Source organism: Acipenser ruthenus, chromosome 47 (genome assembly GCF_902713425.1).
Source record: "Acipenser ruthenus chromosome 47, fAciRut3.2 maternal haplotype, whole genome shotgun sequence".
NCBI lineage: Eukaryota > Metazoa > Chordata > Actinopteri > Acipenseriformes > Acipenseridae > Acipenser > Acipenser ruthenus.
In genome coordinates, this window is record NC_081235.1 from 8,351,092 (window position 1) to 8,377,739 (window position 26,648).

At 41.2% G+C, this 26,648-nt stretch overlaps 1 protein-coding gene across 5 annotated transcripts in view; it reads right to left on the minus strand.

Annotated features, from left to right (window-relative positions):
* Nucleotides 1–26,648, minus strand: part of LOC117401466 (nuclear factor 1 C-type) — a 95,774-nt gene that overhangs the window by 37,132 nt on the left and 31,994 nt on the right. The gene's annotated exons all lie outside the window — the stretch shown is intronic.

Here is a 26,648-nt window from a genome sequence, read left to right on the forward strand (position 1 = left end):
GTATAAACAGGCTGTCTTTTGCTGCGCTATTTTGCAGTGTTCTGACCATATAAAAGCTGCATCTCCCTGCTGCAAGGCCGTCTAATAAAGAAATCTATATCAAAATCTTAAAATACACGGTATAATAAAGACGACAGCGAAGAGTATAATTCCACCAAGGGGTTCTGTGGCATCAACCACAAGAGCACTGGTAAAGCTGCCATTATGATACGTGTCAAAGTGTATTATAGCGTGCATTATAGGCATTTCACAATATCATTCACAAGATACATATCAATAACTCTCCCCTGACCTACACAACGGGCACTTTGAGAATAATGATGTGATTAATCAATGGGTACGAACATACAATGCTCTACGCAGATAAACAAACTGTCCATGTCATGAAATAAAGTGTCGGCCAAAAATCCCACGCTACTCCGACACACATTCCTCTGGCAAAATGCAAGCCCTGACCTTGGAGTAGAAAGCACATTTCCAAGACGGATCCGTGGACCGACGATCTCTTATATAAACACACGCACACAGCTGCTCAAGCTGTGCAAACGCAAAGCCCCTTGACGTCTTCTAGTTTAGTGTGGAAGCAAAACTTACACAAGTCCTGAGCAGAGCTAACTAACGGATTAACAGCAAGGGCATCCCAATGGATTTGATACAAACGTTACGCAGCGGTCCTCGTCATATAGGAGCCCGGGGCCCGGCAATGGATTACCAGCTTGTTCATACCATTAACTTTCCATTAGCATAACCACATGGAATAGGACTGCTTCCGGTGCTCAGGACTTCACTGCCTGCTGGTGTGCAAGTGTATCAACACATCCACTCTTGTGTTCATTGTTACTGAAACTGATTGCTACCTACAGTAAATTGTTGTTGGGGAGGCATTTCAAATCACAGAAAAATGCTATTTTTTTTTGGTTAATGGAAAAAAATTGGCATCCCTGGTTATTCTAACTTACTTAAAAGATATTTGTGGGGTTGCTTTGACCATAGTTGCTGCAGGAGCATTGAACCCCACACTCAGTGTTGTGCAGCCACTCCGCATGCACACTCTCTCCTATGGAAAGCACTGCTACCATCACTGTTGCTGTGCACTGCAAACACCCACCACAGAGCAGATCTGACACCTGTTGGTCAGCACGATACTGAGTTACCCATAACTCTTTCAACACTGCATACAGAGCGAGGGCATATAACTCCACTCAGCCCTGCGCACCAGTAAACTGATCTCAAATAGCAACGTGCGTGCACAGTGTTGTTTGTTTTTCAGTGTGGTATTTAATAAGCTGGACTTCCTTTAACCCTTTCAGTCCTGGCAGGACCCCTTAGCGTCAAGATGTTGACACACGCCATTGGAAATCACGCTGGAACCTCACGGGACTCCGAGCTCCCAGTCTGAGGTTGTGTAGAAATAAATGTCAAAAATGTATATGTATATATATATATATAATTGTTTGTCATGTTCTCATGTATGCTCAATACGGGAATTCCTTTTTTCAGCTTGATAAAAAATAATTCAGGACTGAAAGGGTTAAAGTGACTAAGAAATTATAGTCACAATATAAAACCGAAAAGACATACAGGCACTGTGGTGTCCAAAACGGCTAACTTGCAGTAGGCCTGGTTCTTGTTTTTTTTAATGTTCATTTTGGGATATGCAAATATTTAAAATACTACGTAATAGAAAAACTGCTGCATCCTGGTACCATTGCACATGGTCACATGGTCCGATTGCAGATCGCTGGAGTGAGTTTGGGCTACAATACAAAGCTATTAGGTACTGAACAGGGAAACAATTCCTCATCTACAGTGTATTCCAAAATACAAGCAGAGAACCAAAACATCTGTAGCAGAAGAAACTGGAAAGTATAGATAGTGTTAATAAAACCTGGGTCTTTACCCACTTAAGGAAAAGTAACTTTGCAACATTACCTCAACTGTACACTGTACTGTACAGGAGGACTGTGCTCCTTGAGCTAGTTCTGGAAAGATCAGTGTTTCTTAAAGGAGGTTTTGACCTCGCCAGCCAGTGCTGGTAAAAACACAGGCAGCACGTCTTTCAAAATAGTTAAAAATAGACAGCTGTGAAAGTGTCAGCAGAAAGGCAAGGCTGCAGACCAGCTTCAATAAACAGGCCAGTCGAGGACTAAAATAGCCTCCTGTGATATTCTTTGAGCTGCTTGTTGTTGCTGTTAATCTGATCTCTCTCTCCCCTTGGCCGAGCGCAGGCCTCCCTGACAATGGCCCCCAGTCTTTGGCTCACGACGAAGGGAGCCGCAGGATGAAAAAGGCAGAACTCCCAACATAGGGTCAGGGTGACCAAAAATAAACCTTTAAACACACTGTACTAAAGGTCTTGCCATACGCCTATGTGTGATTCTCTATTGGTGAGTCTGCTTAGATCTGTCCTGCTAACTGTGCTCAGCTGTTTCTGAAAAGATTTCTCAAGTCTGATTGGGGAAGGTGGGGAAGCATATTGGTGTCGCGCTAACTCTGCTAAACTCTTTCTGAAAAGACTTCTCAAGTCTGATTGGGGAAGGTGGGGAAGCATATTGGTGTCGCGCTAACTGTGCTAAACTGTTTCTGAAAAGACTTCTCAAGTCTGATTGGGGAAGGTGGGGAAGCATATTGGCGTCGCACCCGCTTCAGTGCTACACTTATCTATGGACTTTGGTGCAATATGCAAAACAACAAAAGTGATTCACACAAGAGAACAGTACACACATATGAAGAGCATGAGAAAATAATATATTATATAAAAGATCATATCCAAACTGCAATCAGGTGTACTGAAATACACAGTCGTACGTAAAACAGCCATTTGGAAATTCGACAAAAAATGTGCATTAAGTGTTACATGTAAAAACTTGAATGAAAAGGTAAAATAAAAATCAAGTGTACTTTTTTTTTATTGAAAATATGTACAGTTTCACAACCATTTACAAGAAAGATTAATCATGTGTAATCTGCAGTATCAGATTAACATATTTAATTATAATCCCAGATTATTTCAATGGAGAAACCCTAACAGAATGTGGTCCTGATACAGCAGCACACCAAAACTGGATTAAATTCATTAAATGTGAAAATGTTACCAGAAGTGTGCACAGAAAACACAACTGAAGAACAGACAGCAAAATAAAATTGCATTGTGGATGAAGACTGAAATGAGTCTCTTTTTTTAAATGTACAGCATATGGTATGGCACATGGCAGTGTATATTATTTTTCCATGTAAGAATTTAAAATGACCAAGCATAGTCCTTTCAAATTGTTACAATCATATACAATTTATGTCTCATATTTAACACATGTGCACGTTCCCATGACACCCCTGTTCTGGTTAAAAGTGTAAGAATTGTGTTGGGATGCTAGCGGCAGGGTCTACACTGATGAAGGCACCAGCCTCGTCTGCTTCATTTTAGTCTCTTTTTGGTAAAGGGATGGCAAAGGGTTAAGTGCGAGCGGTCTCTGCATGCTGATTGTTCTCTATCTTCAGTAGCGTGTTACAGTGGGTATGATTTTTGTTCCAAAAGTTGTGTCTGTAGTTTTAATTTTAGCTGCTGCCCAACAACGGCACTGGCAGTCACAGACAAGGGAAAAATTCCAACTTTTTTTTTTTTCTGTAGATGTAAAATCCCCTGGCCTTCAGCTTCACAACTTGACTGTGCAGAGAAAGAATCGGAGCAAATCCAGGGAGTGAAAGAGACACAGAGAGAAGCAGGAGGGACGTGGAACAGCACCACGCACAACCGACTTTCTTAAGATAACCTTTCGTGCCTTGCTTTTCAAAGATAAAAAAGAAAGACAGAAAATAAAACGATTGCACGTTAATTAATTTGTAACATATATATATATACATAGATCTGTTTTTTTGGGTTTTTTTTAGAGAAGCTCTCTATAAAAAGAGAAAAAAAACTCGCCGTTTGATGACGTCAAACAGGGGCGGTCACTGTCAGCCATTTTACATTTATGGACGGGGGTGGCATCCATTTTGTGCACTACTCCTTGATCCCAATCATCTTTTTTTTTTCTTCTAAAGCAGGAAAGAGAAAATATATTTTTTTTCTTTGTGATGGCATTTTTTTTTTTTTAATCTCAGTTGAAATTCACCATGTAATCGGATCACGTTGCTAAGTAAATGAAATAACCTGGTTTGTAAACTGCAGAGTGTGTACAGTGGTGTATCTGCCTTTGTGAATCAATACTATAAATGCTTAATAGCTGCTCTCTCACAGAGCTGCACAAGTGTGCGGTTTTTATTTTTCTTGAGCAAATCACCCCCCCCTCACCCGAGTTACTGTAAATATTTTTCTGTTTTCTTTTTAAGCTAAGCTTTTTTGGCTTCAGTATGCAAAGCGGCAGGGAACTTTCTTGGCAGACATTTCATGTACGAAGGAGAAAAAGAGTACAGCTGGCAGCCATTTTAGATTGCTCTCTCTCTCTCTCCTTCTCTCTCTCTCTCTCTCTCTCTCTCTCTCTCCCCTTCTCTCTCTCTCTCTCACTCTCTCTCTCTCTCTCTCTGTTGGCCCTCCGTCGCTCCAACACGGACATGTGCCAAGACACCTCCTTCAGAATGAAAAAAGAAAGAAAAAGCCAGCTAGCTGGCAGAGAAAGTTGCTCTGAGATGACCTAACGTGAAAGTAATTCCTCTGGAGTAGCTGAGGAATTAAGTGAGTAACAACTAAACAACAACAGAAGAAAAAAACAGAAACCTTTGAAGAGCCAGCACTTTCACTACTAAACCCGTTGCTGATAAACAAGCCTAGTTTTACCGAAATCCAAAACGGCTCTAGCTTAACCAAACACGTTTCTCACTTCTCACTTTGATAAAATGTTTTTATCTCTAAATATATCCACCTCGTTTTGAGATTGCTCAGATAATTCGATTGTCAGTCCAAGGTCTGCGCTTCCTGATTCCAGAAAACGTCACACAGTGGTGACCTTTCAAATCTGTTTAACTGCTTTATTTATAATATACAGTATAGGTGGAGCCCAGAGTTAATGGTCATATGGCAATTCTGGAATAAGGAAATGCAGTCAATCACCAAACAACTTGCAGTTAGACTTCCAAGCAACTACCTTTGAAAAAAAGCATTTAATCTCAATGTTTCAATGATGAGAAAACGTATTACAGAATGCATGTGGGGTCTCGTTTTGATTGAACATTGCGAAATGCAGCAGTCACCAGCAGTGTGCTTGTTAGAACAAAGTATAACCGTTATAAATGTCTAAACACACATACTTATTCTTTCAAGGCTTTTGAAGCGATCTGAGTTCCTGAAACACAGTCAAACACTCTTCATTTGAAGATATCGAAAGTCTTTATTACAACATCTGAAACAAACTGTTTTCTCTTCGAACATATCAAACATTTACAGATACACGATTGCTCAATGCTTAAAGACGTAACACCCTGCAAAGCTCCATTTCAGAGGCTCTCTGTGTTCAGCGAGGTGGTGAGCAAATCTGAGCAGAATAAAGGACCTCAATCTTGTTTAATAAGACTGCCAGGGTTAAGCCGCTGGGAGCACCATCGGAAACAAGGAAACAATAACACACTCGACTGCTGACTTCAGTTTTTGGGTATGAAAGGCAGTAGCATCTCCAAGAACATCAACCCCACCCCCTCCTCTCCCATCCTGAACCTGGGCTCCTTTCCCAGTGTCCAGCCCCCCCTCCAGCACACATAACATCCTCGGGATTGCTGGCTCCTTCTCCCCAAGTGCAGGCAGGGGGCAGGGGGGGCAGCCTTGCTGCCAAGTGTGTGCCAGGAGCTGACACACTAAGTCCTGCCAAGTCCTTCCTAAACAATGCACACACCAACACGGCTGGAACGATGAGAGAGCCTTCATCTGGCTGACGTCTGCTGCAAGGCAGGCTCTAAACTGACAAGGCTCCCTTTTCAAAAACAAAATAACAGTAAAGCGAGACTATGAAGAGATGCGGAAAAGGTACAGACGGGAAATAGTATTTTTTTTTTTTTTTTTTTTACTAAAGGATGCTACAAAAAATACAGCGCCTTGTCTACCTGCCCAGAAATACTCAGGCCTAGTGAGATTATTATTCTAAGGTGTTTTTGGAAAAATATACCCTCTTCACTTCTGGTTACCTGACAATTGGAAGGTAATGGTGTTTTTTTTTTCTCTCTGCCCATTCAGAAATAAAAGCTATGCTACTGATGATCTGCAGTAAACGGGCTTGAGAATCTAGCCTAATGTTTATTTCTAAGAATCTATACAGTGACCGATCTGAATACCGTTCACGCTGGATTCATAAGAATTTTAAAAAGTGGCGGCATTTGGATCTGCCACTTCTGAGATCATTAAATGATACATTTCGGCATACATTTTTTAGTCAGCCATCGATGACGGAAGATGTCATTACCGCACAGCCCTGCATGACACACAGTTGTTCATATAATGGCAATACTATTACGGTTTTCAAAATACTGAATCCATTGCCCAGGCAGGGATGTGTGTGTGCAGAGAGGGGAGTCAGCCAGAGACTGCAGCCTCGCAGGCCACACAGACTGAGAGAGCGGCGAGAGGGATCAATACTTATTAAACAGCAGAGAGCAGCGTCGGCTCTCAGCTACACAAAGTGCAGCGTGGAGGAGTCAGTGATATCGAGCAGGGCCATCGACCCACCTGCCACTCCATATTCTGACTGACTTTGCAAAAGGAGCAGACAAAAATAATATGGCTTTACCTGTCAGAGAGAGGGCTGGGGATGAGCAGAGCCTGTTTGCTATCCATTATATATATATATATATAGATATATATATATATATATATATATATATATATATATATATATATATATATATATATAAACAAATAGAGAATCACCTGTTATATAAAAGAATACACAATCACCTATCAAATATATGAAACAAAAAAGGAAATGAACCAATAGTTCAACGTTTTACAAAAAAATGTACATAACATGGATGAGCTACTGTACAATTTGTAGTTTTAGAAGAAATCAAATTAGATCATGTACAATATATAAAGGAACATAAATAGATAAATAGACTCAACGCCAGGATTTAAATAGAATTAAGTGATTGTTGTTACCATGGCATCAAAAGCCTATAAGTACCTCCACTGTTTGATTTTAAACACACTTTCCCTTGACAAAGCTAAACATACCGAAACTGGGAAGTTGTCTCTCTTGAGCTCTTTATATATATATATATATATATATATATATATATATATTCATATGTAATGTATATGAATCATACCTGCATTTTTAAAAGGGCTAATGCACAATTGTCACTCAAAATTTGAGGTGCATTAGCAGGATTAAGGGACTATCTACAAAGTACCAATTTAAGAATACATGCTGTAATTATTTGACAATTCCTTGCAAATACATACCAATTACTGCTGTAAAAAGCAGTGCCTCTCTCTCTCTCTCCCTTAGTTTGTGGTTGGCACTGCCTCTGATTTGATACATCTTCTTACCAAAAGCGAAGCTGCTTTGTCAGTGAGAATTAGCCCACTGTACAGTAATAATTAGCTGCCAATTCTGAGCAGGGCTCCTGTGTTTGTGAACACAGAGATGGGCACCGGAATATTGAAGTTTCTGTGAAAGATTCCACACCTAATACCTCACACAAGAGCTGCTGTTTACACGCAGCTGTCAAATCACATTTACAGGAGGGGGGTGGGGGGGGGGGGGGGGGGTTGCAGCTGGTACAATTAAATCCTATACATAATTACAGGTCTGCCTTGAGATAAACTAGCAGCTACACACAAGCCTTCATTCGTCAATCCATCTGTTTCATATGGCCACAGAAATGTGGTTACCCCCCAACTCCAGGGGAAAAAAATAACCTGCCATGTGTAGCTCATACTTTTGTGTCACTTACATATCTGATTTGCAAATGGAAATTCTGCCACTACCTGTTGCAATTGAGTTTCAGTCACGATAGGCAAGACAGAAGACTCCGATAGAGGGGGGGTTACAGTAGGTGCTTGGTTGGAAGGTGCTTCTGTATTGTCACATTGAATTAATGTCTGCCCGTGTTGGCCCTATACTCTCATGCCAGTGTTACAGCAGAGGTGTCTATTTTCTTTGTCCAAATTCTTGTACAGTTTAATACGAAAAAGAAACTTCAGTAGAAAATGTTCTGAGTTTTGATTAGAAGTCTTTCTCAATTTAGGACACTGAGAAAGACTTCAAGTCGAAATGTTTGTATTTTACTGCTGGGACACATATTTTAACAAACGCTGCTGGAAATGTATTCAGACCGATAACTACCAGAACTGAACTAACATCACCTGCACTTGATTTGAATCACGCAAGACAATATCTTGTAATAAATAAACTTCCTCCTTATCCTTTTTACTGGCATACAACTCACAATCTGTTACCTTTTACCTTGTGCCTTTCTTTAAAAGACTACAATTACCAGAATGCACTGCAGCGTGTCTTAAACCCAAGTAGAGGTTGTGGAGGAGCCTGCAGCTTCCTGCCCCACTCCTCCCAGCAGCTGTGCACTCTAACAGGCACTAAGGGTTTAACAGCATATAATTACTGTACGATTTCTAAAGTTTCCCACGTCTCAAAGTGTTGGATCCAAGCTGTGCTCCATTTCTGGAGGAGGGTTTGTGTGAGTGTGAATCCCTTTACTAATTATGCTAATTACTAGGCTGATAATTGCTCCGGTTGACCTTATCTCCTAATTGTAGCTTCCTGCAGCATTCAAATCCAAGGGCCAATTACTTGGTGCCTAATAATACAGAATAGATTCTGGGGATATATAGAAAGCGCACAGCTGCCAGCTGGCATATGGACACCCCCCCCCCCCTCCTCACACACTGACTGACGCACGTGTTAACCTATCAAAGAGAGAGCCCGACACACATGTTAACCAATCAAGGTGAGAACCTCAAGCTCTCGGTACCGCCTGCTTTTCAGAACAGTCCTTGCGTCAGTGTGGTTGATTAATAAAAATGTAGTCAAAGAAAAAAGATGTTTGACTGCTGTTTGTCTTCAATTACAATTAACTGTGAGCCCTTTAACAAGTACACTGGTTCATGCTTTTGCACGTTTTTCTTAAACAGTTATTACTTTCTTTGATCCCATTTTGATTACACTTTTCCCTTACCTAGCAAACAAACACTTCAGCTAATGCCTTCGTCAGCTGCCGAAGGCTCCAGAGCCTTATACAGGCAACCTGGCAGAACAGGATTCTGAGATTTGTATTCGGCATACAAAGAATAAAGACAATACTGCAGATCTGAACAAATTCGAGTTGTTTGGGAATCAGGGTTTTAAGACACACACAAGACGTTATCATACCCTTTGGGAGGTGGCTATGAAGTACTGACTGGAAATGTTTAAGTGATCAAGTCATGCAATGCAAACGCAATAAGGAAAGTTTATGATGGGAAACAGTCAGTGACAAATGTAACCGCAAGTGGTAAGATGCTTAGCTTTAGCAGTGAGGTCGGTTGTGTCAGCCCATCTGTGTTGCACAAACTAATAGCTGATGATATTGTGGTTAAATAAAGTGTCAGGTGATGTTTTGGATGCAGGGTCATCCAAGGTATGCAGTGTATAAATGTTTACATGCACTATCCATTTGTGCATTGACTTCTACTTCATCGTACTTCACTTTGTTGTACAACGACTTCAAACAGAACGCGACCAAAATGGTACAAGATATAAATAAAAGAGCATCGATTAAGAGGTGTCCTGGAAAATAAAAACTGCTAACCTACGATTTCATTTTCTTTAGGTAACTTCACCTTGCTTCCTGTAACCAACCAGATAAAAAAAGAAATCATGTTCCAGGAAATAGTTTTTGATGGTAATATTTTTTTTAACCCTTTTGCAGGACACCCAGGGATGGCAATAAGACTCCTGTTGCATAGCAGATAGACCCATTCCTGGTTTTGCTATGAGTTTAATAAGACACACCTGAGCTTGTTACCGATGCACTGTGGCTAATCGAGCTCCTAGTAAAACCTGGAATGGGTGAAACTGCTATGCAATAGGAATCTTATTTCCATCCCTAGGATGCAAACCAATAACAGATTGCCTATTTGTAAAAAAGCAAACTAACACAGTTATACCAGAATATATTTCCCACTTAAGGAATCACCAAACCTACAGGTCTTTGGCTGAAATTCCATCTTTCAATTGTCTATAAAATGTCCTTGCGTGCATGACTCACTGTAATGAGGTCATTCACAGCCATGCCCAGTTAATGTCTAATGCATGCACGTTCAGCGCACACACATTCCTCTTCAATAGACTAGAAAGAGATCCTTCACACTTTGATCAAGTCGAGACCGCTTTCCCAGTGAAAGAAGAATGTAAATGAATCATCAACACAGAAGACACTGAGAAAGTCATTTTTTGTAATGCCATTAAAATCAGAGCATGCGTGCACTGTGGTGCCATTGTCACTTAGTGCAGAACCAGTGGTGTGCCACTAACTTGCCACTGAACATCATTTCTGGTAAATCAATGTTCTAATGCAAAGCTATTAAATAACAACAACAACTGACTTGAAAGCTTCTACTGGTACTGCATATAAAAGAATAAAACAAAGTCCTTGCTTGCACAAAACCACAATATGAAAACCAGACACGAATGGCGTGTTCTTTAAAAGTTATTTTTGGAAGATTTTCACAGACGTATTCAAATATATATTTATATAAAAACTGCTTAACCACCCACAATTGCTTTGGATCGGCAATACAATTCAGCAGAGACGTTTTCAATTGTAGGCAAGCATGTCTTATTCAAGGCTTGACCGAGCACGCCCACGTTTAAAAGGAATCAAAATTCGATTTTATGTATATTTTTTGGAATAATTAGGAAGTGTGTTTATTCACTGAGCGTTCGTCCAGATGTGAGTTTTGTACCGAAGTCAATGCGTCATTTATGCAAAATGTAAATAATTTACTGGCTACACCTGTTTGCAAATTTCTATCCTGGAAAACTGCCCCAGAGTTGCATCTTGGGACTCCAAATTTGTGCCTCCTTTAATATTAATCAAAGACATGTTCCTGGAAACTTGTTGCACTGTAGAGTTGAACCCGACAGAGACAATAATTGCCACCAAGTGTCAGCAAGAACCATTGGCAGGCGATATAATTACAAACACAATGGATTTCCAACAAGTACTGCACAACTCTAGGCTTACAAACGTTTATCCACACACCTGTCGAAATGGCTTGTGTGCCATCATTCTAGCGCAGAACATTTCAGCGCCCCTGCTTTGACATTGAGGATCCTTTCATTAGGGCCAAGTTACACTAGAGAACTGGCACAATAAGTATAACAACTCAGCGTTGACATCTAATTGTTCTTCGAATGGCCCCAGTTTATTTAGCAAATATAAATCAGAGTCGCTCAATACCGTGACCAATGAGAGACACACCGATTGCTTGCATGTTGAACTCCAATCTTCCAATCACTGTGTCAGCATCAGTCACATGATCATGGGACTGTCCAATGATTCCAGCAACACGTCTGACAAGCTGGATTCAGTTCCTTCAGGTGGTCTTAAGGAACTTACTATAAAACATATGAAATACAAAGTATGTTTTTTTCTTTTAATCACCGTCTTTCCCACAGCAGTGGGTGGCACTATTTTCATTGGGCTTCGGGGTAATCTATCCGCTTCTTACGAATTCCCGTTCTGTTTGGATTTGAAACGGGAAAAAAAACAGAATCCGGACATTCGACAGACTGGCAGGAATGACATATTTTTCATTGTGGTTGGGAATTCTAGGAAGCAAAACTCTTTGTGTGGTCTCTCCCTCTCCTTCCCCCCCCTGTATAATTTAGATGAATTTTTTTTTTAATTTAACAATGCTCATGTAACAGTTAGGCATGTTTACATTTGCATAGTAATTTTAGAGTTTGCCATACTTATCCTGGGCTCACACTGTGCAGTCCACGTAATGCAGATCTGGTTAATATTAACTTAGTAAAAGGACAAAGTCTGTGCATTCTCCATGATTCATTTTTTTTACACAATGCTTTTCAACACCTGAGCCAATTTATGCAGATCATTTGTTTCTACTTTGTTTTGCTGTTTATATGCACAATCTAATCAGACAAGTGCACGCATGTTCAGCAGCATTGACTTTCTCCAGACCGGGTTAAGTTTAAGTGTGATGTTGACTAATGCTAAACGTACTGTATGCAGCAAAGCTCTGCATGAGCATACAGTTCCGTCTTTCCTTTGACATTTATCTTTACAAAATAAGAATACATTTAAGCACTCAGAACTGCTGTACAGTAGTTTTAAAATGCAGAGCTTTATATAGTATGGGGGGGGGGACTGTAGACTGGAATGTGAGGGGTTTAATTCTCCCTCGGATTTCGACTGAGGGCCACCAGTGCTGTCTCCCCAGGAGATCTCTTCACTGGCTCAGTGCACCATGGGTATCTCCCTGCGTAATGGGGTAACACTGCCCAGACACTGCTAGTAAAGTCAGCATAATCTAGTAAAGTCAGCATAAGCATGTGCATATTGGACCGTGTGTGGATATAGCATGGATGGATTAAAAAAAAAAAAAAACATGGCAAACCACCAGCGCAGATTCTAATTTCAAGCTTTATAAACCCCTCCCCATGACCGAGGCTGACACTTCTGGCTGTGAAATCCAAGACCAGATGGATCTGAAGTGTCAAAGCAGCGTTTCTTTATTTCCGTTCTCTTAAATTCAGTGGTAATGCAGTACACAACAATGCCAGCACAAATCTAGCACCAGAGTAGCAAGAGCCTTCAGTAGCACAGTGGCAACACCCTGTTATTATGCCAATGACGTTACAATGGTGAACCAGCGTGCACATTGGTAACCCAGTGTGCTAATGTATCGGGCCTACTTTGCAGTGTTTTTTCATTGCCATTGCTGGTAATGTTGTGATGATTCTGCTATGGTTTCTTCTGGATAAAGGCTGGTTTATACTTCAGTCTTGCAACAACCGGAGAGGGTTGTGAGACATGATCAGTTAGAACTCTGGTGACAAGTCTCCCTTGGTTAGCCAGACAGTCGCACGACTAGAGACTAGAAAACGCCCTTAGCGACAGTAGCAGGACTCCCATTACTATATAATGGTTTCCTCCTCATGTTGTTTTCTTCAAACTGTTCTTTAAGTGTCATGACCACGTAGCTTTAAATCTCTTGCACTGAACTTAAAGTGACCCCTAATGGCTTAACATTAGGATTTGGGGCAAATAGAAAAAATAATACTTCAACAAGCCATCTGCAATGCAAACTGTGAAGCTGAGTGTGTGAGCTGTGCAGTATGGCCCTGATGCAGCACTTATCCTGAAATGCCCTCTTAACAAAAAGCGTGTGTTCAGCCTCTCTCTATCCTTCGCTCCCTCCCTCTGTCTCTCTCTTTCTCCTCTCTCTTTAGCTCCCTCGCTCTTCCACTCTCTCTAGCTCACTCCCTCCCTTTGCCTCTCTCCCCATCTTTCTCTCTTCTCTCGCTCCCTCTCCGTGCCGTCGTTCTCTCCCTCTACTCCAAAGGCAGACAATCTGTTACGATTCAGCAAATGTGGCAAACATTTAACATCAACCCTAAGCCATCTGGACTCCTTATTACAAAAGCAATAACTAAATCACACATTTCCTCTGTCATTCCCAGGCAGCGAGTCAATGCAACAGACCTGAAAAGAACTGTGTTCAATATTTGTTCCAAATCCATGACTAGTACTGGTAAGGACAGCTTTCATGAATATGCCTAATTTATTTTAGAATAACCAAAGTGTTATATTACAATGTCTCAGTCTGCTCTTTCGCAAACCACCTAGAACCCCAATCAGGCGATATATGGATTTATGGTCCAATAAACAGTCGTCACTCTACCAGATTTCTCTGTGGCTGCAGTGCCCTTTCTCTAAATGAAAGCCAGCCCTGCAGACAGGGGATCCCTGATACACACATATTTCCAAAGAAGCTTTTCAAAAACGTGTCAGCTAATAAAGCTGACTTGGCTAAACAGCAGTATCCCGGGTTGCCATGTCACTCCACAGCATGTTTTGTTTGTTTGGAAGAAAAACGCTTTGAAGTGGTGTTACTGAGTTAAGTTGTCTAATCCATTTGCTTGCAGATGTGTTCTGCATTCATCTCTCTTCTATGGTGAATTTGCACAGTAACTTTGCAGTTTTCCCATGTTCTCCCCATGGTTATACCATGCATTTATCATAGTTTACTATGGTCTGCCGTGGTCTTTTTTTTATTATGATTTACCTCTCTGGGCTTTAAAATGCTTCTTTACCATGCTTCCACTGTGCTTTATTACACTTTGCTATGCTTTTGCTATGGTGGACTTTTATAAGGGACGGACCATTTGATTTCAATGTACAATGAGTTTTTAACTACACTGCCAAGTCATGCAAGAGAACTGCCAAGCGAATCTGAGCTGCTCAAACTGGGCGAAACGACGTCCCTCAAACAATACGAGAAAACCCTACACACCGCGTATTATAAATCACACGAATGAAGACTGTACCCAGAAGGAGCTTTAAAACCAAAAATAAGGGAAAAAACAGGTTTGTAATTTTTAGGTATTAAGATCATGGTTTAGATGATAAAAACAGACCCAGAACTAAAGAAAACGTCATTCATTCCACCTGGGATCAGGCACAATTATACTGTGATAATTCTTGAATCCCACGCATTAAAGTAAATGTAATCTTCGTCCTTGGTCTACATTTAGCTGAGATATCTGGGTTATTTAACTGCTGCGCTGTCATGTACCGGATTCTCAGGTCAAGGCATAGGGGCACTGTAACTGAATACTGAGCAGCAACACAGGCCTTTACTTATTTATTTTACACAAAGAACTTGTTGAGAAGCACAAATCTGCATCGTTAGTTACACAGAACACAGGTAACTTTAACAATCAGTCAGTACCGGCACCAAAAAGCAATGTCAAAGCTATTTCATATTGTAATATTAATAATATTAAAGGCATACTATTATTCTCATCTAGACACCCAGAACAGGTCCAGATATTATCTAATCCAAGTACCAAGGCCACTATGGGTTAATAAACAAATTAAAGATGATATCAGTAATGTGGTCCATGTGTGAGAGTTTAATCACAGTCCTTCTGCCCCCCAGTCTCATCTCCTTATCCCCTGACTGTGTGTCTCACACCTCTTACATGTCTTCATTAAGAGGACTCACCACTTAACACATCATCTCTCACTTCCCCACTGAGCCGAGGGGCTTTACACTGAGCAACCAGGCAGGTCTTTCCGTCGCCTCCATCCTCTTGAATTGGACACGATATTCAGAACTCCTTTATAAAGGCTTTGCCGAGCTTTCCCTGTGCTGTATCACACATTGCTGGTACTATGGTTCGCTTTTAGAAGGGAAATAACAGACACACAAGCAGACAGCTTGCTTCAGGGATTGCTCATTTTAGATTTGCATTTCTGTAAGTACTAGGTGTTGAAATTTAGGAATGTCTGATTTTTTTGTCACCAAGTGATAGCTAACCAGTGAGCCCTCTGGCTTGTGAGTTACTCCACTTCTTTAAATACAGCTGCCAGGGTATGGAAATATCTCTGTTTAAACCCAGAGCCGGGAATCGTGTTCTTTTTCACTCCTGACTGAGTGAAAACCGCAGGACACAGAAAAGACAGGGAAAAAAAAATACATTCGCTTTTAAAACTTAAAGACGGAAAATAAAGCATAACAAAATATTCTGTGTGGGCTTCACGTTTCAGCAGTTTTAAGAAGACACTTGCAATTATTGTACTGCAGAGCCAAAGAGCCAACCAGAAATGGCGCCATAAATACACTGCTAATGAAAAGGCTAGCCCTGGGTTTCAGTGAACCAGAACACTGTACTGGTACTTTTTTTTTTCTATCTAAAGCCACAAATGAATGTCATCTTCTAAACTGGCATAGATGCATAGGCAACATTTAACTCCCTAGTTTCCATAACCAAACTACAGCAATAAACGTACAACTAAAGCAGTTATAACGCACACTGCAGAATGTAATACAATACTATAATTGAAGGACTAAGAGTGAATACCTTGAAATGAGGTGCTTATTGAAAATTGGGAGTTACAAAGACTGCTGGGAGTTGTAGTTCTTGAGAACTCTATCCCCCATGCTCCTTTGCAAAAACAACGAGCCACCAGCTATGACAAAATCAGAGCTGTGGTACAAAAAAAAAAACACTTTGTCATGCAAATTAAATATTTATTTTAAATATCAAATTCAGGTTTCTTAATGGCCGTTGTTCTTTTGTAGTCCCCCCTTCTGTCAGTGTTACAGTATAAGAGGACAGAGCTAAAACATGATGTTGAATAACCGTGATCATTTTTTGGACGATAACGTACAACTGAAGATTTCATTACTGTCTAACCCAATACCGAGATGCATATATGTGCCGCCTAGTCACCTCGCTCAGGCGGATCAAATGTGGTCATCTCCGGCCCCTTTCTCTTCTCAGACAAAAGGACATCTACTCTGGTCCTTGTCGCTACTTTAGGAAGCAGTCTCATATTGGGCAGTCAAGCCAGCGCGGCCCCCAAAAACAACATGAGAAACAGGCTGAGCTCCCCAATCTGGGCTGCCTCTCTCCAAGCCAGCAGCTCTCCTGCTTGCTCCATCTGCTCCCCACCAGCTGCACTCACTGCTGCCGCCACCGCACTGCCAAGAACCTATCGCTGTTGTTTATGGTCTGCAGATATCATCTGTCACACACAATTAATGCTGCAAAGAAGCTGCACACAATGTTCCCTCAGGCTGCAGTTCCCTTATCCTATAGCTCACTTTAGGAGCTCGTTGAGGAGGGTGCCTGGGAATAGGGGAAGGGGGGGGGGGGGGGGTAACATTGTAGCACAATAGCTCTCTCTCGCTCTCTCGCTCACCTGAATTCCGTAATGTCAAAGCCTGAATGAGTCAGTGGAGTGGAGATGACACCCCCTCCTGGGTCACGGGTTCGATTCCAGCTGTGCATTACAATGTGACCAGTACTAGGGTACGCAGATCTCATTGCACTTCAGAAGGTCTCAGCTTTTCACATTTTGTCATGTGGCCCTGTAACGTCAGTGGATCAAACTGTACTAACTGTTGCCTTACGAATTACGTATTGGACCCCTTTACCCTAGCAGAACGATCAGCCCACCACAGCGCTGGCAACACAGTAGTTTAGAACAAGTTCAGATCAGACAGGAGGAGCACACTGTCAGGTGGTACAGCGACTGACCAGCGCTGTGTGCTTCACATTGTGATACTATTGGCATGTCAGAATATGAAAATGCTAACAAAGAGGCGATGGTTACAATAGGCGAGTTGACTATTTATCTAGATATAAGCACTTTCAAACTTCAAAAGACCATTCTTCAGGTCTAAGTGGAAATTTACAGGAAACATTACATGACTAAAGTTTCCACAATATCCGGCATAGAGCAGTATCTTCCATAGCCTTGTTGAAAGAGTTTTTGTGCCATCAATTAATCCAGGTTATAGACTGAAAGAGAGTTTTTTTTTTTTCTGTGTTAATCCAAGTGTAATAATATCTACTCTCAAACTCAATTATCACCAACGTCAGTACCTCGTCACATTGGTGCTACCATTGCCTCCAGTGTTTACACAATATACAGTTACTGACGTGCCACTGCAAGCCCTTTGAACGCGGTTGTCTCGTTATTTTAAAACCATGTCTTGTGACAATCACGAATCTTGAGTGGACAGTATTTCAACAGCGCAATAACCCCTTTACTGTAAGAGTGGTCTCTTTAAGGCACACCAAAACTTCATGAAGTTCACAGTGCAGTTTCTGGGCAAGCCCTGCAATTTTTTTTTTTTTTACCTGTTTCTGTAAGAGCTAATCTGAGTTTAGAGACACCACTGCTAGGTTTTATTAATATTGTTTTTGCATACATATCACACCCCGTAGACTGCAAGCGACTGGTACCAGCTGGTATGTTGAGAGAGCCTGTTAAGAAGAAAGAAGGCAGGGAGAGCCCTCCCCCAGCTCCCCTGCCCGCTACAGCTCGAGGAGCACGGAATCCAGTCTCCTGGCAATCGCAGGGAGCAGTGAACCATCATTCACCAGCAGTTTAAGAGGTCTGAACCTCCAGACTGTTCCTCTCCAATCTCATGCATCAAGCTGTATACTTAAATACGAGCTCTCTTATACTTAAATGACTGCTTTGCAGATAAAAAAAATAAGCTTTTTTTTTTTAAGTCTGCTTGAAATCACTCGAAGGTCCCAGGGTATTTGTTTCAACTGTGTTGATGTGACAAAATTAAACATGGTGGTCTGGTTTTCCCATTGTGGTTTCTATACTGTGAATAAAGTGGGTGGCAATGAAAAATATATATATATATATATATATATATATATATATATATATATATATATATATATATATATATTTTTTTTTTTGCCAGACAAACAAACTGTGCTGTTGTAAGGGGTAGCTTGTTTTTATAGAAGCAGAACCCGACCATGGCATACTATTTTCTAATAAAGGGATTTTAATGGACCGGTTTTATCTTGGACCAGATTAACCAGCTCATGAAACAGGATGACCAGCTGAAAACCAGCAAACCACCAGCTCTGACCAGCTGATAACAACAAAACCAATAAATAACACATATACAGAACCCGCTGTGGTTTAAAAGTTCAGAATGCTTTGTCAGTGACATTCTGAGTGCGAGATCGACACTCTCTGCGGAATTATACAGTAAGTGTAGATGTTGCTAGTAGGTTCCAATAGCAACATGACTTACAATAGTAATAATAAGCCAGATACCTCCACAGTTCTTACTCAGCAGGAATCAGAAATATTTATGTTTTTGCAAAATCTCATTCTAAACAGCAGCCATAGCAACACATTGTAACCGTCGATAAACTAATAAGGTGCTAAAATAAATACAGGAGAATACCAGAGGATTTATTTACTGGATGCCAGAGCATCCAGTAAATATAGAACAGGACATGAAACTAGTCCTGCAAAACATACAGGACTCAAAGGGGGGCAACCTCTTAACTTGTAATTATTTAGAGGATTTGTCTGTCATTAGACAGCTGCTACTTGAACACAGATGTACAGGAGCGGGTTTTAATCAGCTTTAATGAATTGGGAAAATCTGGGGCCCAAAGCAGCCATGTAATTACCCATTCTCTCTCTCTCTCTCTCTCTCTCTCTCTCTCTCTCTCTCTCTCTCGCTCTCTCTCACGCTTTTTCCCTTTCATTTGGGCTGGGGGCCAAGCGTGCCATCAGTGGTAATGTCATCTTCTTAATGCCACCAGCGCTACCAGCTGCCGGGCTTGGCAAAGCTCCGAAGGGCAAACAGACAGCTGCTTGTCTCTCAGAGGGTTGTGTGTGTGACCCAGAGAAGCTGAGCGAGGGGGTGAGGGAGGTAGGGAGGCAGGCAGGCAGGCAGAGCCGTGCCACGCAGCCAGTTCCTAGACAATGGAGCTACACATTCAGAGGGAGCTGGTTGGCATTCCCTCTAGGGATGACCCAGGTGTACCTATACTGGGAGAATAAGCTTTCACATTCATACGAACTATACATTAGCCCAGTTAGGCTTTTCATTGTAGCAAACGATGAACTCTCTGTGTGACAGGTGCGAGGCAGACCCCAGGGTATCTCTCACTACACCCTTGCCTCCCAACCCCAGCCCGCCTCCTACTTGACTGAACTATTTAATCAAAGCAGGCACATTGCCAGCCTGGCATCAGCGTGGTCCATTAGACAACAAGTCTTCTGCCAAATTTGTGCGGGAATGAGCATATCTTATTGAGCCAGTGACAGGTGCAGTTCAGATAAATTCCCTCTCATCTTTTATTCATGAGAAACTAAACAGAGATGAAAGATTGTTCTCCTCTCTCGCTCCTGCTATGAAATTCAACTTGAATCGTGCTTTATTGGTATGCCTGTGAAACCAGTATTGTTTAGGCATGTGGAAATGTTTCAGGTTGGAGAGAAATTCATTATAAATTATATATAAAAATAAGCAGAAGGAAAAATGTGGTAAACACATGCTAATGCTAAACCACAACTCAATGCCTGTTTAATATAAGCTTAGGAGAAGGAAGGGAAGCTTCTAGCTACATTTACCATGGCAAACATTTGGTCGTAAGGGAGCTTAAAATAAAATCTAAGCATAACTTATATATTAACTAAGTACTCATTCAATTTCATATTGAGTTCATATTTAAGTCATATTGCAATTTTTTCTAAAAGCAAACCAGAAAGTCCAATGTCAAATGTTATTGGCTAAAAGCCTCTTTAATTCACGTTAAACAATGGTAAGTTTAACCTTCTTCGTTTTGGTCTTCAGCTCCTTCTCTCTCAGTTTTGGAGTCTTTCCTGTTCCCTTTCTTAATTTCAAGTTTAAACCTTCTGTCCAGGCAGGCTACATATCCCACCGCTGCCACAATACGCAAGCTTCCATTGCTATAAAAAATGCACAGGGGATCATGGGATCAGGAGATCTCTAAATCTGGCTGCAAACCTCTGAGCTGACTGTACCTCAGTTATTATGTACAGGCCCATACACTTTCTGTCTTGAGCGCCTCTGTAGCTGCACCTACAACCCTGTTAAATCAGCTATGTGACTGGGGAATTGAATTCCCTACAGCTGCTCAATACCTCTTCGACTTCTTTCCAGTTTTTGAGACGCGGCAGCGGGCATCACATGATGTATTTTTCTGCCTCGACCCTTGCGATTGCTCATCTGCTGGAATTTAATTTTGATTTGGCTTTTCCTCTGAAACAAATGAAAAGCCGCTGGATGTGAAATTAACTCAGAAACAGGGCTCCAGAATATCAAACAGCTGATGGCAAAAACTGATCCCCGGATAATCTGAGCCAGTAAGATAAATGTCCTGGATCCCCACCGGATAATTCCGGGAATACTCCAGGCAGACGACTGAACTGACTTGACCTCCGACAGCACAGCAAATCCGATGATTCTCGGCTTTTATTTTTAAACTCTCTTTATGATCTTTGGTTATGAACGGTTTAATAACGGCAACCAGACTGAACGAATCTGTCAATTCAACACAGAAAACAATGCAAAGCACTTTCTACATATACAATAGCAGGGCTTCCCAACCCTGGTCCTGGGGAAGCCATGTGTCTGCTGGTTTTCATTCCAGCTGAACTCTCAATTACTTAACTAGACCCTTAACTGAACTAATATATTGCTTAATTAAACCTTTTTACTTGTTTTCAACTCTTAAACAGTTGCAGATTTCAAGTTAACTATAACATTTTATTCATAACTTGAACCCTGCGACTTTAAAAATGATTAGTTCAATTCATAAAAATTAGTTCAATTCAGGGTCTTGTTAAGTCATTTCCCCCATCATTTCTTTGCTGACAACACCCAGATTTTCTTTTCATTCCCCTCCTTTACCCCCGAGCTGGATGCCCGTATATCAGCTTGCTTGGTTGCTATCCAATCTTGCTATCCGCCCTCGCCCAATAACTTACCTTCTTTCTTCACCCAGTACTCCTGACTGTACCATTTCGTTTAAATTTGTAAAGCGCCTTGGTTAAAGGCACTATAAAAATGCAAATAAATAAATAAATAAATAATTGAGAGCTCAGTTGGAATGAAAACCAGCAGACACATGGATTCTCCTGGATGAGGGCTGGGAAGCCCTGCAATAGGTACTCATTGACTGACTTGAGATTTAATTCCCTGTGCATTATCCTGCCCAGAATATCTTCAAACACGTCTTATTATCTTACAGAGGTCATGCAACGACAGTAAATAATAATGCTGTAAACTTCTGTAAACACCTGTCTCCAAACTTTCTTTGAGAGCTGGCAGTCCCACGCCTCTCTCTCTCTCTCTCTCTCTCTCTCTCTCTCTCTCTCTCTCTCTCTCTCTCTCTCTCTCTCTCTCTCTCCTTATTAATAATGGATGGGAGTCTGGTTTCCAGTTAAGGCTGTGTATAAACAGTAAAGCCCTGCAGAACAGCGAGAGAGCACCCTGTCAGTCACAAGCACAGGGGATCTCAATTGTGAAAGCATTCCCATGCCCCCTGATCCTTGTGGTGGGTGTATGCTTTTATCGTCTCTGTTATTTTTTGTATTTTTTCTTACATTTTTCCACTTTATAATCTACTGGGGAAAAAGCTAATAAAACCATAACAACCACCCCCATAACAAACCACACATATGCACGATCAGCAAAATACTAGACCTGCAAGCTGGCAGAAGACAAAGGAATACGTCCAGGCAGAGTTCAGACTCCCCTAGGGACACCCACAGCAACTCAAGCTTTGGAAGAGAAGAGTGGCTGGAGCCCTGCACATTCAAAAATAACAGCAAGCTTCTGCTTTGAAGTCCAGAGCAGTGACTCTGGCAACACACCTTCAAAGAAAAGACTGGAATAAACCCTATCAGTTTTTTCCACAGGAAATCCTTGCTCATTGGTATTTATTGAACTACTCCGGCTTTAACCGCGGATGTCCTTCCAAAAGTCATGTCTTAAAATGGTCTTCATGTTGGACTTCAGCCTAGCAATGACCTAACAAGTAGAAGACTTTTGGATGTCTGATCTCTAAGTCTGGGGTGTCTCAGCATAATTCAATAGTTACAGGAACCGTGCTTAAAACTAAATTAACCTGTATAGGTCCGGTAGAGAAAATATTTAGGTATATTCCTTCAGTGTAGTGTTTTGTTCAAGTATTTAAAAATACTTCAGAAGTAAAATGTTTCTATAGTTGTATTCTGGTTTTATGACTGTGTGTTTAAAGATTTGTATTACTGTATGTGTTGATCCACTATTGGGACTGATATCCAATATTGAGTTAATTCAGTTTGGTTTATGCTGGGGGGGGGGGGGGGGGGGGCGGGGGGGGGGCGGGGGTCAAGGTATTTGGGAATAGGTTCAGGGCATTTCCCTGCACGTCATTGGCTCAGAGTTCTGACCAATAAGGAGTCTAGTGGTGTAACTAGCAGCAAAGAACAGTCACGTGTTCGTCTCTCTCTTCCCCTTTCCCCATCACTCCAAACCCCTACGCCATGATACCCAGATACACAGCCGAACCTCATTAAGGATTGGTATGGTTCGAGATTTGAATTTTAAGGTTTCGGTTTCGTGCTCTATTATTAACTGCGCTCAATAACCTCAATTGCAATTACTCATTGAAAGCTCCAAACAAGCCTGGGATCAGAATTTAATTAAAGTGATTGAAGATGAAGCCTTTGTTTATGTGATTAAATGTCTTAAAAGGAGAAGACACCACCACCAGCAGTACAAGTTCAAGCCCGCACTCTGTGTATCTGTGCTTCTGTTGTGGCAGATGTCAGCTTGCCCCAGCTGACCCGGGTCTCTCTGTTTCATTGTTTTACTTCCCCAGAGAGGTCGTCTGGGACGAGCAGATAAATGGAAGTTTCCCGGTTCTGAAGTTGAGAGTCTCCCTGCTTGCTGAAGCGAGTTCAGTGAGGATGACTGACTGTAATGTACAGTACAGGAAATTAACGCAGGAAATCTGTGTGTGCGCGTGTGAGAGAGAGAGAGAGAGAGAGACAGAGAGAGAGAGAGAGAGTGGAAGGAAGAGTCCAGCCTTTTAAACTGCCAAAAGAAATGTAAACATCGGAGGATTCTTAAAGAGACAGACCTCCTTTTTCTGCAGCTCCTTCAAGAGAAGCTGAAGTCTCTGTTGGGACACTCAAACTTTATTTGAGGAACCCCTTTTTTAACAACAATTCTGAATCGGGACCCTTAACTGTTAAACTGAAATAAAGGCAAATCACAAACAACAACAAAAAAACCACACCGCGGTGAAAGTAGACATTTTGTTACATTCCTCTGATTTGCCAGTAAGAATCCTAATCGGGCTCAAATTTGTATTTGTATTTGTACAAATATTGTAACATTGCAGTGGATTAGCAGTGTGCATTGGTTACCATTGCATCTCAGTATATGAAATTGCTTCCGAGGCAGATTCAGTTTTTAAACACATGCTTCCTAACTATAACAGAGCTCCAAGATACTGTTAAAATGGATACTCCAAAATGTTATAATAAATACCTTATGATATATATGATCTCATTAAAATACATGTCGATGTGCATGCATATTCATTTTTACATAAAAACCTATAAAGGACAGAAAGAATATTAATATATACTGCAACCCAATACAAAAATAACAAAGCGAATCAGAATTTCCTTTGAAAAAAAAAAGCAGCCATGCTTCCAGTAATTTATTTTGATCCCTGTGAATTTGATTGAGTTAGACAGGCAAAGGAGCGCACTTAAAGACTGCAATTGGTCCTTGGCCTCTATAAATAGCAAGGGGTTTGGCACGATCCCACTCCTCCCACCACAAAAGGCGGCCCCCTGTTTCAGAGGCCACGGCAGATGAGGTCATCACCCTAGATTGTTCCCAGCTGCAGGGTCCTGTCAAACCCACCGGGCTGAAATCAAAAGACGAACCAGCCAGGATTACAGAGCTTGTACTGGGGTCACTGGTCCCCTTCCAGTAAACACTGGTTTTCCTTTTAAGTTCAGATTAGCACTCTAAGATTACAGGTTCCGATTGTTGATTTATTGGGATGGCCTCGCTCCTTATTTAAAAAGGAAATTCCAGTCAGGCACACTGCATTCCCACAAAATAATTCCCAATGGTTATCTGCTTGCCGGCTGCCCATAGCACCGATGTGACATTACCAGAGGTACAGACTTGACTGCCATGTCATCTTCCGTTAGCTTACAAGGATGTGCTATATCTCTGCAACAGTGACTGCACTGAACTTTAACCCTTTCATGCATGGCACTGGGGCAGCAGTGTGGAGCAGCGGTTAGGGCTCTGGACTCTTGACCGGAGGGTCGTGGGTTCAATCCCAGATAGAGGACACTGCTGCTGTACTCTTGAGCAAGGTACTTTACCTAGATTGCTCCAGTAAAAACCCAACTGTATAAATGGGTAATTGTATGTAAAAATAATGTGTAAAAAATAATATAATTGTATGTAAAAATAATGTAATATCTTGTAACAATTGCTAAGAAATAAATAATAATAATGTCTTCTAGACTTTAGATATATGGGGACATATGGAAGATGCAAATGCATGACAGCCTCATATGAAGATGCCATTTTTTCTCCCATATAAATTAGTGAAACAAAAAAAGTTTTTTTACTTAAAAATATATTTATTATGTGGCCAAAACTACTTTTATTCAGCTATTGTCAATATTTCATGCATGAAAGGGTTAATAGTATGATTCTTTTGGAAATAAAACCTGTGTGTCCTGTTTAGGCAGTGCTTTTACATTCATTTTCAAAGGCTTGAACATCTATTAAGAAGAGATTTACAGATGTACTTCGTTTGCTAAATTTGTCTAAACAATCCTAACGGAACATAAAGGCATTGAGATTTTGGTGAAACGTCTGGGAAAAGTGCAATAATCGCCATGGTAAACCTTTACAAAGGGGGGGAAAAAAGCCATAAGCAAAACACAACAACAACACGGAGAGGGCCATCTTCGCTGAGTGGAGCTGCGCCGGGATGTTTATGTTTTCAAGTGCTGTCAAGGAAGCCTGACTCATTTCTGGAAAGCTTCTTTTTAAAACAGCCCAGCACATCAGCGGCTGCCAGAGCTGTGGAGAATGCAGAAGCAATGCTTCATACTGTACGTGACAGGCCCCCAGAGCCTCAGTCACCAGTCCAGCTGTGGCCCAGCTTCAGTACAGCCAGCCTGGGCCTCAGGTACAGTATAGTAAGCCCTCACCACTAAGCTGTAAAAGGACAAGGGCCTACAAGATGGGATGAAATATTTACTATGGAAGTTGTTTCACCTTTAATAGAACCACGATAGGGTAGAGCTAAGAAATGAATTTTGCCACATTCTTATTTCTCAGTGTGTATAAAATCCTATAAGTAGGCCCGCTTTTGCAAGTTTGCAAATTCTTAAGGCATTTTTTTTTCGTACTTTAAATCCATTTCTTCATCTTTAAAAACAACTCTCCAATATGCTGTTTAGCACTATGAGACTAAAAAATTATATTGTTTAAATGTAGCCTAGTGTTGATATTCAGAAATGGATGCAAAGCAGAAAATAATTACCTTAAAATGAACAACATGGCACAAGTGGGTCTCCACAGGACTCAATTAACGTGAAAAACATGAAAGAAAGTGGCTGCAACAAATTCATTTAAACCCTAGGGGACAGTAGTTCCATAAATGGTGAAACTTCCAACTTCAAAAAGATCACTTTTAGTGTTTAGAAGATTAACACCAGTGCCATTTCTTTTTGTTTGATCAGTGTTAAAACCTAAAATGACAATTCTAGACTTTCGTTTTTTTTTTTTTTTTCCAGCTTCCCATCCCTATCCAATAGAGACTTCACCATCCTATTTGTTTAAATCTCCCCTGTTTGAAAAGCTTGACAGCTCTGCAGCTAAGCAAATATCTCCTGGTAGAAATCAAATAACGAAAGAGGCCTTCTCTCTCCTCTCTCTCTCTCTCTCTCTCTCTCTCTCTCTCTCTCTCTCTCTCTCTCTCTCACTCTCACTCTCTCTCACTCTCTCTCCTCTCTCTCTCTCTCTCTCACTCTCTCTCACTCTCTCTCTCAGCACAACAGTATTTCACTGGCAGCCCAGACTTCAGCTGATCTCAATGTCATCAGGCCGTAACCAAAGACAAAGGCTAGAC